Source organism: Colossoma macropomum, unplaced genomic scaffold (genome assembly GCF_904425465.1).
Source record: "Colossoma macropomum unplaced genomic scaffold, Colossoma_macropomum, whole genome shotgun sequence".
Classification (NCBI taxonomy): Eukaryota; Metazoa; Chordata; class Actinopteri; order Characiformes; family Serrasalmidae; genus Colossoma; species Colossoma macropomum.
Genome location: NW_023494808.1, coordinates 3,204,200 through 3,218,492, shown reverse-complemented (window position 1 = coordinate 3,218,492; position 14,293 = coordinate 3,204,200). Strand labels below are relative to the sequence as shown.

General features: G+C 38.7%; 1 protein-coding gene and 1 long non-coding RNA gene across 2 annotated transcripts in view; one reads left to right on the top strand and one right to left on the bottom strand.

Moving 5' to 3' along the window:
• LOC118797720 (titin-like) overlaps positions 1–14,293 on the bottom strand; it is a 127,946-nt gene that overhangs the window by 75,730 nt on the left and 37,923 nt on the right. The gene's annotated exons all lie outside the window — the stretch shown is intronic.
• LOC118798366 lies at positions 468–4,735 on the top strand. Its single transcript, XR_005005993.1, has 2 exons — positions 468–661; positions 4,510–4,735. It is a non-coding gene; the product is annotated as an uncharacterized LOC118798366 (long non-coding RNA).

The window sequence follows — 14,293 nt, the reverse complement described above, 5'->3', positions numbered from 1 at the left end:
AATGTTAATGTTGTTCTGTAAGTCTAAAATGTATGTATGTGTTATTTGTGTTATTCTGTAGCCTCTCCTGTGTCTCCTTCTTTATCAAGACACCTTCATTACGACAGAAAGCCATTCAGTCCTCCGAGTGCAGCACCGACACCAGCGCCTTCGTTCCATTAAACTAAACTCTCACTGAGAGAGGAGACTCTGTGTTGGGCTTTAGGTCCTGTTGTGCTGTTTGTTGTGAAGAATTGTTGTTTGTTTGTTTGTTTGTTTTGTTTGTTTTTTGATTTTATGATTAGTTTGTGAAACTGTAAAACAAAGCAAATTTTTAGTGTTTGCACTGACAAAAACAAAACCAAAAACGAGAATTGACCCATTTTCCCATTTTTCAATGCTGGTTTTGAAATGACAGTTGAATAACCAAAAGATACACAGACTGAAAAGGTTTCTCTTCTTTTTTTATTTATTTTTTATTTTTTTGTAGTAGTAGTATTGGTAATGCATCCCACTTGTGTGCATTTCTGTGATCTATCCCCCCAGGAACGCCCCTCACGTGATGTCACGGGCACGTGGGCTTGAAGTAAAAGCCACAGTTATGTTCCAGAGTGAACAGAACAGCACGAAAAAGATCAATAAGGTCAAGATTAACGAGTGCCTTCATTAGATTGTGATGTCGGTAAGTTTACTGTTACATTAACATTTTATCATTTTATTTAGTTGCTTGAAAGTCAACAATACCCAACTTTCAGTTATGTTGTGCAAGCTGGCAGCACAACAATAACCCCTGCTGAATAAAGACCATTAGAACCATTAGGATTAAAACCTAATGGTCTTTGCCCCCTAATGGGAATTAGCTTAATATTTACCAATAGAGACCAATATTTTCCAAGTGAAGCATTAGAAATGTATCTGGAATCTGTCACTAGATCACTTGTTAAATCGTTAGGATCGTTTACATTATCAACCCATCAAGAAAAGCCAAAACACATTACAAACCCCCAAGAACCAACAGAAACTCTTAATGGTTTTGATTTTCATCAGGGACATTATAATCCACATTATAATCCATTATTGCACATTAATTTAAATAATGCTTGGTGTGGAGCAGATTGTGTAGTACTGCTGAAAACGCTGCTGATAGCTACCATTAGCAATCATAGGCATTCAGACTGCAAGTTCAAGTCGGGGATCACAAAACCGTGAGACAGTACTCTATACAAATCATAAAAATCGGTACATTTGTGTATATTTTTAAATGCTCATGTAAAACATGTAAAAACAATATTAATTTAGAATGCGTAACGTCTTTACAAATACTGGTGTATTTTCACCATTGAGTCATATCCATCAATGAGAGAAGCCATTCTGCAGACATATCAGCCAATGAAAGTTAAGGGGGTGTTCCTGATGTGGGCGTTCTCATTTTATGGAAACGCCTTTCATTGCCGTTCGACACTATTGTTTGGATTAGCTTAGAAGTGAGCGGCGGCACTGACCTCCAAAAGTTGTGATTATCAGTATTAGCTGTATTTGTTTTCATTTGTAACATTACAGATATGGTTACAAGTTGCATGTTCTGAGTTCTGATGCACAGTGGGGTGGCTTATTATCATAAGGCATGAATTCTAGTTCTGTTTGATGGCTATTTAAGCAATAGAACACTCAAGATCGTGTGTTATTGCATAATAATGTCACGGCTATGATTTGATATATGATTAGATTATCACAGCCGTGATGTTATTCGCTATAACACCACCTTGAGTGTTCTATTGCTTTTATACAGTTTCTACAAAATAAACAAACAAAATAAATCAAAGAGTTTCATACTGAATATGCTTTAATACTGACAATACCTTCTGCCAAAAAGTAGTTCTACAACAAATGAGTTGTTGCTATGCAATGGTAAAATTCCCTAGACCAGGGGTTGGCAACGTAGCTCTTTTACTGCCCTGTTGCAGCCCCACAGCAGAATTAGATTTTTAGGTAAAAAAATAATACTCATTTGCAGTAAAATAAAGCTTTGCTGATCATTCAACACAGTTTAACAATAAATGGTCTTAAACACTGGAGTTAATGTATAACTGCTAATTCACCCTTTAACCCTGAAGATTGGCGCGCAGACTGCTGGTCACCATATCAACACACAACAACCTCACCTAGCTAGTAGCTAACGAAACGGCAGAGAGAGATTTAAGACGAACATTGATAATTTGGAGATGAATGGACTTATTTGCAATTATAATCACTCCAGCTGGTTTCCTGATACGTTTAATCTGTAACAAGAAACTGCCAAACACTAAAGTTGCAAAGCTGAAGTCAGTTTCTCATTCAAATTTTCCCATTCCACCTTAAATGATGCAGCATTTACATTCTGGTACGTCAGGCATCATTTAAGGTGGAATATGAAAATTTGAACATGAAGCTGGCGAATGAGAAGCAACTTCAGCCTCATTAAAAAAAATCAAATATTTAGAGACATTTTTCAAAAACTATTCCTTTTGAGGAAAACTTTCCTGCTAGAGATGTGGGAAAAGCGGCTATAGCTGAGCTAAAGCTTAAAGCAGAGCAAATTAAGCATGTGTTTTCGTTTATATTATATTTTTTAGCCTATACTAGGACATTAGCACGTACTGAGACATATTTACAGCCAAGATGGTAAAATTGACATTGTTGTGGCTCCCAAGGTGGTTTGATTTTTGTCGAAAGGCCAAAATGGCTTTTCTCAGCATTTGGGTTGCCGACCTCTGCCCTAGCTTGTTGTGCCCTGTGCACAGCCCAAGATAACTGCTGATACTATAAAGCTCACCTTTTGTGGTACAGATAGAGCCATAGAACTGTAGAAATATCAAGGTTCAGAATTTGATGTGCGTCTGCAGTCACACTCTTCTGTCCTAACAGGTTGCAGGTCAAATGTTATCTTAAAATCATCCATCTTATCAATGTCTCATTTTGTATGAGCACAAATACAAAACAACTAAGGTTTGCATGCATAAAGCCTGTAAACTTGTTACTTGGCAACACGTCAGCGGAGTGATACAGTTTTGCTGTGGAAAAAAACAGTGCTGTTGTCACAAATATCAGCACGATTACAACACTTCTCAACCAATCAGCTCGGAACCAGGTCGGAACCAAATGTTGCATAATTATTATTAGTATATGGAACAAATGAGACTGTCTAATATAGTCTAATACATAACCGGTGTATAGTGATAAATCAGTGTGATGAGTCAGTTATTAATCTCAGTGTTACTGAACTGATTTGGGGGATGATTAAACTGAACAGTCTTCTGAGTAGTTTAAATGTTCACAAGTGATAAGCGATAGTGTTGTACTGGACTTCTGCATGCATTTGGCCATGTTACATATAACATTATTAACTAAAAATCATACAGCTACCCACGTTACTGTCAAATTAGCAATACAATAGATTTTATTATTGGGATATGGCAAATTTTTGGTGAAAGGGTAGCATGATTATAAGAGCAATAGTGGACTGAAACAGGCCATGAGAGCCAAAATAATGTTGGGAATTTTGTAATCATTTTGCATTCATTTGAATAATTTATTTTTTTCATGAAACATTAACATAATTACATTTACTGCCAACCAGTAACAGTAAGGAACAGTGTGAAATAAAAAGTACTGCAGAGGTTTTCTCAGAATGTGTATGTATTCCAAATGTTTTCTAAATACATTACTTTCTTAAGTATTGTAATGCGGGGGTTCTCAACTTTGTCCACCTCAAGACCCACCTGTTTATCACTAGAAAGCAGGAAGACCCACAAGATAACAAAACTGAACAGTTTTGCTTAAAAATGTAATTTTTGGGAAATTTTCAATACAGTGATATGTGGGGGGCTGCTCGTGCAATATGTGATGTATATCAGTGAACATGAAATATATAAATATATTTATATATTTTAACTGGTGATATAAATATAGAAATTAGCTGGTAAAGGAGTGACATGCACAGTTACACAGACATACACAGTCCATCTCTTGCTCAAATGTTGTTAAACTTCAGGAAAAAGATGTCAAGGTGCTTTTGTCATGAAAGTCTAACAAAAGCGAGAGCAAAATGGATGCTAACAGGCTAGCCTGCTACCTAGCATTTCGCCTCGTCTATGTATTTGAAAGTAAAAAAAAAACCCTTAAAATAAAGCTTTCAGCAGTTAATGAATCATATTACAGAAATGACAACAGTTTTCCCACAGTTATTTCCCACCCAAGTAGTCTGTTTCACTCGGAAATATGTCACGTTAAGAAAAAAAAAATGCATTTTGATTTCCAATTCAACTTTAAGAGCATTTGAGTGTGTAGTTACGAGTACCATCTTAATAGGCCGTTAATAATCCTAATTTTCTGCATTGCATATAAGCAGCCCTAGCTTAGGCTAATTACTTACCTGCACCCTATGTCATGGTCTAATACAATGTTTTTTGTTTTTTTTTTAATTGGCTCCTCTGATTGTAGTCTGTAATCATCATTAGACAAAGACTGATTAGTTTTTCTTTGTCATTGCAGCTTCTGTCAAAAAGTGGTACAGCAAGGATCAGAACATATTTCCTGTGCCGTGGCAGACCACCTTTAACAAGCCCCTGGACAGTTTGGCAGTGGAGGCTACACGTCCAACCCAAAACAGTTAGGAGCACAATATGTATCCAATTTAACGATGTTTTTTTTCTGTTTCTTTGAAAAATGTTGTCTTTAGTTGTCTTACTAAAATAAATAAGCAAATGTTTTATTGGTACTTTTTTGTCAGCTGTCTTATTTTGAGAACAATTATGAATATATGATATAATGAATATAATATGTAAGCATGAATTCATGGTTGAAGTTAGGTTGAATTTAAGTCGCTGAAGAACGTTGGGTTTTGATGTCAGCCCAAACAGCTTGAAAAAGACGTGTTTTCAAGGAGTCGTTGCTTTGTGTTTTTTGTTGTTGTTGTTGTTGTTGTTTGTGTGTGTGTGTGTGTGTGTGTTTAATTTTTTAATTTTATTTTATTTTTTTTCAGACTTTCAGAAAGGCGTTAAGGTGGCCACAGCTAGGATGGGGCAGTCATGGCACAGGTGGTAGAGCAGGTTGTTCACTAATTGCAGGGTTGGCAGTTCAATCCCAGACTCTTCCTATTGGCAACTGTAGTGCACTTGAGCAAGGCACCCAAATGCTCTGTCCGACGTTGGAGGTTGATGCACAGCCAACGCTGGGTTTTGGCGTCAGCCTGATTTTTCATTTGCAACCAAAATTCAACGTCTGTCCAACGTCGGGAGTTGACGTCAAGCCAACGTTGGGTTTTGGCGTCAGCCCGATTTTCATTTTCAACTAAAATTCAACGTCTGTCCAACGTCGGGGATTGACGTCAAGCCAACGTTGGGTTTTGGCGTCAGCCCGATTTTCATTTTCAACGAAAACTCAACCTCTGTCCAACGTCGGGAGTTGACGTCAAGCCAACGTTGGGTTTTGGCGTCAGCCCAATTTTCATTTTCAACCAAAATTCAACGTCTGTCCAACGTCGGAGGGTTGACGTCAAGCCAACGTTGGGTTTTGGCGTCAGCCCGATTTTCATTTTCAACCAAAATTCAACCTCTGTCCAACGTCGGGAGTTGATGCCAAGCCAACGTTGGGTTTTGGCGTCAGCCCGATTTTCATTTTCAACTAAAATTCAACGTCTGTCCAACGTCGGGAGTTGACGTCAAGCCAACGTTGGGTTTTGGCGTCAGCCCGATTTTCATTTTCAACCAAAACTCAACGTCTGTCCAACGTCGGGAGTTGACGTCAAGCCAACGTTGGGTTTTGGCGTCAGCCCGATTTTCATTTTCAACCAAAACTCAATGTCTGTCCAACGTCGGGAGTTGACGTCAAGCCAACATTGGGTTTTGGCGTCAGCCCTATTTTCATTTTCAACCAAAACTCAACGTCTGTCCAACGTTGGAGTCCAACGTCTGTCTGACGGCAAATTGACGTCCTGTGCCTGCAGGGATGGATCATTACAAATACTTTGCTTTTAAAGTACTGAGTCACTTAGTCACTTTAAAATGTATATTGTCTCTATATTCTGTATATATTTTGTGTATATTTAATATATTTCAGTTGGTTTTTTTTTTCTATTTTTATTTTTACTTATTTACCTTCTGTAGAGTGATTAGCTGAGCCTCACCACAAGCATTTCAATGCATAAATGTCCTGACATGTTGTGCAAATGACAAATAAACCTGAAATTGAACTCGAAACTTGAGCTCACACAGTGAGAAAATATAAATGCTATATAAAAAAAAAATCAAGATGCATCAATAATCGTTTTATAATCGCATCACCGCCCTCTGAATCCTAATCGAATCGAATCGAATCGTGAGGTGCCTAGAGATTCCCACCCCTAATTCTATGTATGTTAACGATGATTTGTAAAGTTCAAATAGGTGATTTTTTTGACACACCTTCATCATCTTCATATCTCTTTTTGTCGTCTGCTGTAGATCCTTCAAAGAATGTTTCAGCATTCATCAGCTCCTCTGGTGAAATAGTGGAGGGCAGTTCAGTGACTCTGACCTACAGCAGTGATGCAAACCCACCTGTGGAGATCTACACCTGGTTTAAAGAAGGTGGAACCTGTAGGATCTGGACACAGTTACAGTCCTCTACAGAGTGGATCTTACTACTGCGAGGCTCAGAATCAACATGGAGTTCAGAGATCAGCGTCAGTCCCTGTCATTTTAAATGGTAAGAAAGATGACTATGTATATTTGTGTTTGAATGTGTTCCATTTTGTGCACCATGTGATTAAAAAGTAATTATGCAACTCATTTCTTTATGTTTTACAATTTATGCCAGTTTTATTGTTTTGTGTCCGGTTATATGTGTATTTATTAGAGCACTGTTGTTTTCAGCAGGACACTCAGTGATTCTGTATTCAGCTGCTGGAGTCCGACTTTGTGGAGTTGCAGTTTTTCTTGTATTTTTCTGGAGAAGTTGAGAATAATTTAAGTTAAGTACAGTTACAATATATTATTTCTTCAAATTATTTTGTTGAAACAAAGGAATGTTGTTATATCATAAATCATAAAGAATAATGCACATCTTGTAATCTTAGTTATTTTATGGGGGCTCTTAGGGAACATGAAGTTGTTTTTTTTTTATTTATTTATTTATTTATTTTTTCTCAAGTAAAGTAAGCTTTACTGTGGGCAGCCCAGTCATCTCTGTTCTGGTTGTCCAAACCTTGAATGAAAAGGGCAGGGTCAACTGCAGGAAGGGGGTCTGTGATGGACCTATCCCCCAAGACTTCTGGGCCTTTCCTTACTGCCACTGTCTCATGGGGGCAACATTTTGAGAAAAGATTCCAGGTTTTTGTGGACTCTGGTGCAAACAGTAATTTTATCGATACTACGTTGGCTAAAATTATAGTCTGCTATTTAACCTGGAGACCTCTGTATCAATTTTAGCCATTGACAGGTAAGCCAGCGGACCTGGCCCATCGCTTTGCGGATAGGTCAGCACACAGAGCAGATTTCAATACTGTTCATCCAGGTGCCTGAGAGCTAGTATTAGGGTTCTCCTAGACCTCCACACAGGTCCTATGACTGAACCATTGACCTCCTCCCAGGCACCCCCCCCACCCTTCCTGAGGGAGGCTGTTTTCTCTTTGGGGTCCTGAAAAAACAGCTGTGGAGGAATACATCAGGTAAGCCCTAGGGCTACAGTTCATTTAAACTCCCCCTCACCAATTGGGGCCATTTTTTTCTTGTGGGGAAAAGAATGGCAGCCTTTGTCACTGCATTGAGTATAGGGGGCTAAACAAAATTACAGTTAAGGACCATTACCTTTTGCCACTGATGACCTCAGCATTCAAGGTGCTGCAGCAGGCCTCAGTTTTTTATTAAGCTGGACCAGCGCAGTGCCTACAGTCTTATTCGGGTCTGCCGGGGGATGAATGGAAAACAGCATTCATTACCTCATCTGGTCATTACCAGTACCTCATGATGCTTTTTGGTTTAATGAATGTGCTTGCCATCTTCCAATGCTTTATTAATGAGGGCCCACGCAGAACTCTTAATGACTATGTGTTTGTCTACCTAGATGACATCCTCATCTACATCTGCTCTTGTGTCCAAGAACCATCTGAGCATGAACCAAGTGAAAACCTAGGCCATCACTAAGTGGCCATGTTTCACTTCTCTTCACTTAGTTCAAATCTTTCTGGGCTTCTCCATTTTTTTCTGTAGATTTATGTGGAATTTCAGCACATTAGCCACCCCATCAACAGCCCTCACTAAGAAAAGCATGGGATGCTTTCAGTGGACCCCAGAAGCCCAGAAAGCTCTAGAAGAACTAGCAGAAAAACTAGCGTTTTGCCTTTGCCCTGGTGCTGTGGCTCCCCGATCCTGCATTTTCATTCATAGAAGACATTGATGCCTCTGAATTTGGTGTAGGGGTGATTCTGTCTCAGTGCTCCAAGGACGAGCATAATCTCCAACCCTACACTTTTTTATTCCCATCCTCACACCCCCGCCAAGTGCAAGTGCAATGTTGGTGATCGTGAGTTGCTCTGGAGGAATAGAGACACTAGCTTTAGGGGGTACCAAACATCCTTTCCTTGTCAGGATGGATCACAAAAACTTTACCTATATCCAGCAGGCCAGATGGTTTAAACCACGTCAGACCAGATGGCCTTTGTTCTTCAATCAATTAGATTTTGACTTGTCCTATTGGCTCAGCTGGAAGAAGGTAACGCCTGTAGCACTCTCCAAACAGTGGGACATACCACCTGCTAATCTCCAGAGCCTATCATTCTGGAAGACAGAATCTCCACCCCATTATGCTAGGGACTGGATCCAGGATGCACTTCAGGCTGAACTGGACCCTGGGAGTGGGTCCCATGAATGGCAGTATGTACCTTCTTCTGTTAGGGCCCAGGTTCTCCTGTGGGGGCACTCCTCCCCTTTTGCTAGCCACCTGGAATTGTGAGGACTGGATTGTGAGGACAGCTCACAAGATTATTGAGGTGTCTTTACCCACCATTGCCACCTCCTACCACAATGGCTGCATCTGCAAGGCTGCCAGGATTGTGGACGACCCCTTGTGTGCTAAAGTGTGTTGCACCATCGGGGTCTGATAAATGACTTTTGACTCAAACGTAAGTTACATTCATGGTTTGTGTGACTGAGATTTGCTGGACTAATTGCAGAAGAAAGGTTGATTCCATAAAAGCATGCAATTACAAAGAATGAAAACTTTAACAAAACCAATTATGAAAATCATAAACATGTACAATAAGAATGACCATGTGTTTTAAAAAAGGAAACAAAAACAGTGTTTACCCAGAGCCGTACAATACATTCTTCAACCAAACAAATAGATGCTTTCTAAACAGAAATAGTAAGAAGTCATCTATGTTATCAAAAACAAAAGCTGTTCACTACAGCAGAGGAGCCCAACCCTGTTCCTGCTAATCTATGCTGACTATAGTGTAGAACTGTGGCCATTATAGTGTAAAGCCCGGCCACACTCTGCAGAGCTGTAGGTCACCATAACCATGGTCATCCCTTAATTAAACAATGGTTCTAACCTCTTAAAATCCCAAGCTTATTACATACTAGGCCTTATTATTAAGTAACAACAGGGACGTCAGTGCAAAATGGTTGAGCTATTCTTAGGTTGTAAAAGTGTGTAACAAAACTTTGGGCCCGATGGCAGAACCCGGCCATGTAAGGGGTTAAGATCCAACTGTGTACCTTCAATAGGTTTTTCCCAGGGAAAAGATACAAATGTATACCTTTTTATAATTTAATGTTTTGAAACAGAACCATTCATTGAATTAACATCATAAGACATCATTAAATAATTATCATTTCAATGAAATAAAAAATTTCTAAACTAATGTTACTAAAGACATATCCTTGAGGGTACCACCCCAGTGACAAGAGGGGTACCATCCCGGTGAAAGTTTGGTGCCCATATTCTCTAAGTGTATAGTATCAATAGAAAAGCATCATCATTCAAATGAAAAGCTGCTGATGATGCTGATGACCTTTCAGAAAGTAGGCCCAGATCACACTTTGTTATTAAGATGGTCTTATGGTTTTTATCCTACGAGCTGGGTAATACTCTAAGCACACTCTACACACTCTGGCACTGCTAAGTCCTCCAGTGATAATTTATTAAGTAGAACTAGAAGAGGTGGAACTGGCTAAATTATGCTGAAACATGCTTTCCACAAAATACATCACAAACAACTTTAATATCACATAAAAATGCAAAATAAAACAAAAATAAATAATAATAATAATAATAATAATAAATTTACTAGTAAATAGCTTTACATGAGTTTTAACTTGAGCTTATCTCTTGCTGCATCTAAGAAGGTCACATGCTTCCTGTAGGAGGAAGGAGCATGTTAATGAGCCTGGATATTTTTATTGAGCAAGAGAGCCTGGACTTAAGTGTTGGCCACATCTAAATAAATACTTTAGTGCAGCCTGTGTCCTCACTATTGCTAATGTAGACGCTAGTGGTGAGCATCATTAAAGGACGGTAAGATCATTTCTTTATGATTAAAATGTTTTTATTCACCTTAAGAATCACAAACATAGTTTTCAAATTTTTAAAAATGTGTATTCAGAACTAGTACATATTTTTAGATTCAAAGCTATTTCAGTCAGGATGGTGTTTTTTCCTGACCGGGAATTTCCCTGACAGTTAGATCCACAAGCAAGTACTTCATTTTTATTATGTGCTTAATACTGAATAGGTATAACTGCTACTATGTCTTCTGGGTTGGTTTAATATCAGAGGGCGCTCCTGAGTGAATCTAAATGAATGGGTTCCTGTTTCCTGCAATTGTGCAAAATTATAGTTTGTGAATGCGCAATCATTTTCAGATGGAAAACGCACATTTAAAAAAAACAAAAAAAACATTAAAAAACATAATGTAATATTTCAAAACTACTGTTACATATTTGGGTGCTTTTCAACTCGAGCAGCAGGACCTTCCTATAGCATCTTATATCTGTTATTCATGACAATGAGCGTCAACCCCTTTACTCAGCCAATAGCTGGTTTTCCATTCACCGTTTTTGTTTTTTGTTTTTTTTTGGTAAATTTTGAAAAAGCACCAAAAAATGGAAAAAGTCTGAAAAAAAAAACACCCAGATATCGCAACAAAGTCTTTTACACTACAAAAAGGTGGAAAAGTTGGCATATTACTAAAGCCAAAATGCGAAAAAGGATGATGACGTATCGAGCCATAAGTGAGAAATGATTGGTCCTACAGACAGTCCAATTGTGGCGCATAGCTTTTTGAAGGTTGCTTTTGACATTAGGAAAATGTCTAATCCAAAGTGCATTCAAATGTTGAAACTGAGAAATTTTATTGTTTTGTGAAAAATGTATGGCTATTTTGAATTTGTTTCCAACAACACGTTCCAAAAAGGTTGGGACAAGGTCACGTTTACTATTGTATTTCATCGCCTCTTCTTTTATCAACACTCTGTAAGCATTTGGGACCAATTGGTGGTGACAGGTCTGGACTGCAGGCAGGCCAGTTCAGCACCCGGACTCTTTTAATATGCTGTTATAATACATGCAGAATGTGGTTTGGCATTGTTTTGCTGAAATAAGCAAGGCCTTCTCTGAAAAAGATGTCATCTGGATGGCAGCATATGTTGCCAAAAGATGAATATATCATTCAGGGGCTACCATCCCAGTGAAAGTTTGGTGCCCATTTTCTGAGAGTGTATAGTATCAGTAGAAAGCCATCATCATTCAATAGAAAAGCTGCTGATGACCTTTCAGAAAGCAGGCCCAGATCACACTTTGGTATTAAGATGGTCCTATCATGTTTATTCTATCAGCCGGGTAACACTCTACTGAGATCAGCACTGATAAACCCACCATTGATACTTTATAGACTAGCAGGAGAACAAGCGGAAACAAACTAAACTCTGCTGGAATATGCTTTCCACACAATATTAGACATTAAAAATGACAACAAGAGTTTTAAGTGATGGTAATCTTTTGCTGCAGCTAAGAAGGTCACCTGCTTCCTGTAGGAGGAAGGAGCATGTTAATGAGCCTGGATATTTTTATTGAGCAAGAGAGCCTCGAGTTAAGTGTTAGCCACATCTACATTAATAAATTAACAGCCTATGTCCTCACCATTTCTCATATAGACGCTGGAGATGAGCCTCGTTAAAGGATGGTAAGATCATTTCTTAATCTTAAAAGGTTTCCATTCACGATTAGGTTAAAAAAAAAACACATAGTTTCAGATTTTTTAAAAAATGTATTCAGAACTAGAAAATATTTTTTATTGTGTTTTCCTTGGTAACAAATTCAGGAACACCCTGGTCAATCACAGGCCTTTATCAAATCTGAGCCAATATTAGAATTTTTCATTTAAGTACGATATTCTAGACTGACAATTAATTCCACAGGCAACTACTTAATTTTTTAGTAGGTGCTTCATACTGCATGTGTGGTTAGGAGATCTGCTACTCGATGATGTCTTCCGGGTCTATCCAATGCTACACAAGGCTCCTCAGTGAGTCTAAATGAATAGGTTCCTGTAGTACTTCTGTGCAACATTACAGTTTGTGAATGCTTGATCATTTTTATAAGGAAAATGCACATTTTAAAAAACACGTTATAAAACATAATATAGTATTTCAAAACTACTTTCGAAACTACTGTTACATTTCTGAGTGCTTTTCAAATCGAGTTCTAGGACTGTCTAAAGGTATCTTATATATGTTTCTGATGTCACTGGGAGCCAACCACTTTACTCAGCCAATAGTATCTTTATGAATTTTGAAAAAAAGGGTATCGCAAAAGAGTTTTATGCTAGGTCAAGGTGGAAAAGTGCAAAAAAGGATAATGGAAAAGGATTTTTCGAGTAATTGATGATGTGTCAAGCCAGAAGTAAGTAATAAATGGCCCTACAGTCCAATCGTGGTGCATAGCTTTTTAAAGGTCACTTTTCACATTTGGAAATGCCTAATCCAAAGTGCATTTAAAAAGTGACTCTGCACAATATGCTCCCAGAATTCTCTGGTGTGTCTGCATTCCCAGATGCAAGGTGGACATCACCGAGGTGGCACAGAAGTTTCAGCCTTTAATAGGTGGGCCATTGTTCATCCTGCCCGGCATCTCTGAGCTGCAAACACCATGGCTATGAAAAGATGGCAAAGGGCTGTACAGACAATTCTACTAAAGCAAAAACTGAGATAAATCTCGCCATCTTGCTCGTTTCCATGCAGCGCCTGAACATGGTAGCCTTCATCAGCTAAATTTTCTTTGCATCAGTGTGGTCGATGGAAAAAAGACTGAATTTGCATTCTTTCTGCCAAAATTTCATAAATGCTCTTAACATGTGCAAAACATTTAAATGGAAACAGGAGAGTTGATCAGCTCCAGGCAGTTGTAATGCTAATCAATTCAGCACTCAGTAGCAGCGAGTAGAGAGTTCTCCAGTTTCTCCAGTAAGGCTGTAGTTTAAGCACTGAGAAAGGGTTTATTGATCCTTCACTTGTTTTTAGCTTAAGAAGGTGAACGTCTAAATGCTTCCCTTGTCTTCCAAAATTGAATAAGCCAAGCATCAGCTTATAGTAACAGACATGTGATGATGTTGCTGTATATCAAATTTACAACAGAAAATGAATCCATTCACATGAATAGTAAGCAGCTATGTAGAGTCCCTTCTTCAGTCAGACACCTCTCCATGTTTCTTCCACTTTGGGTCTCAAGTCTTTCTAAGCCATAAGACTGATGTACAAGTTAAAGTCCAAGTCATAGTGCTCAAGTTAAAGTCAAGTAAGTAAGTAAGTAAGTAATTAAAGCTTATTTATATAGCACTTTTTTACAACAGGAGATGTCACAAAGCAGCTTTACAAGGAAATGAGCATTACAAAAAGAAATCCATGTCCAAGCCCCCATGAGCAAGCCAGTGGCGACAGTGGCTAGGAAAAACTCCCTAAGAGAAAGAGGAACCAAGACTCAGAAGGGGAACCCATCCTCCTCTGGTCGACACCGGATAGTAAACATTGTTAGTATAAAGTATTATAGTACAAGAACAGGGAAAAAGGTGGAGCAAACAATTAATTTGAATAGTTTAGGTCATGCAGCGGCAGCAGCATCAGTGTGGTCAGGTTGTGGAGGTGAGGGTTGCACGGCGAGCACTTGCACCCGATCAAAGCAGAAGAGGCAGCAGCATCAGACACACAGGATGGGCAGCTGTTCAACTCGGCAAAGGAAAGAAAGGAAAAACACACAGAGTCAGTTCTGCAATGGGTGATTGATTTATTTGAATTTGTTTAAA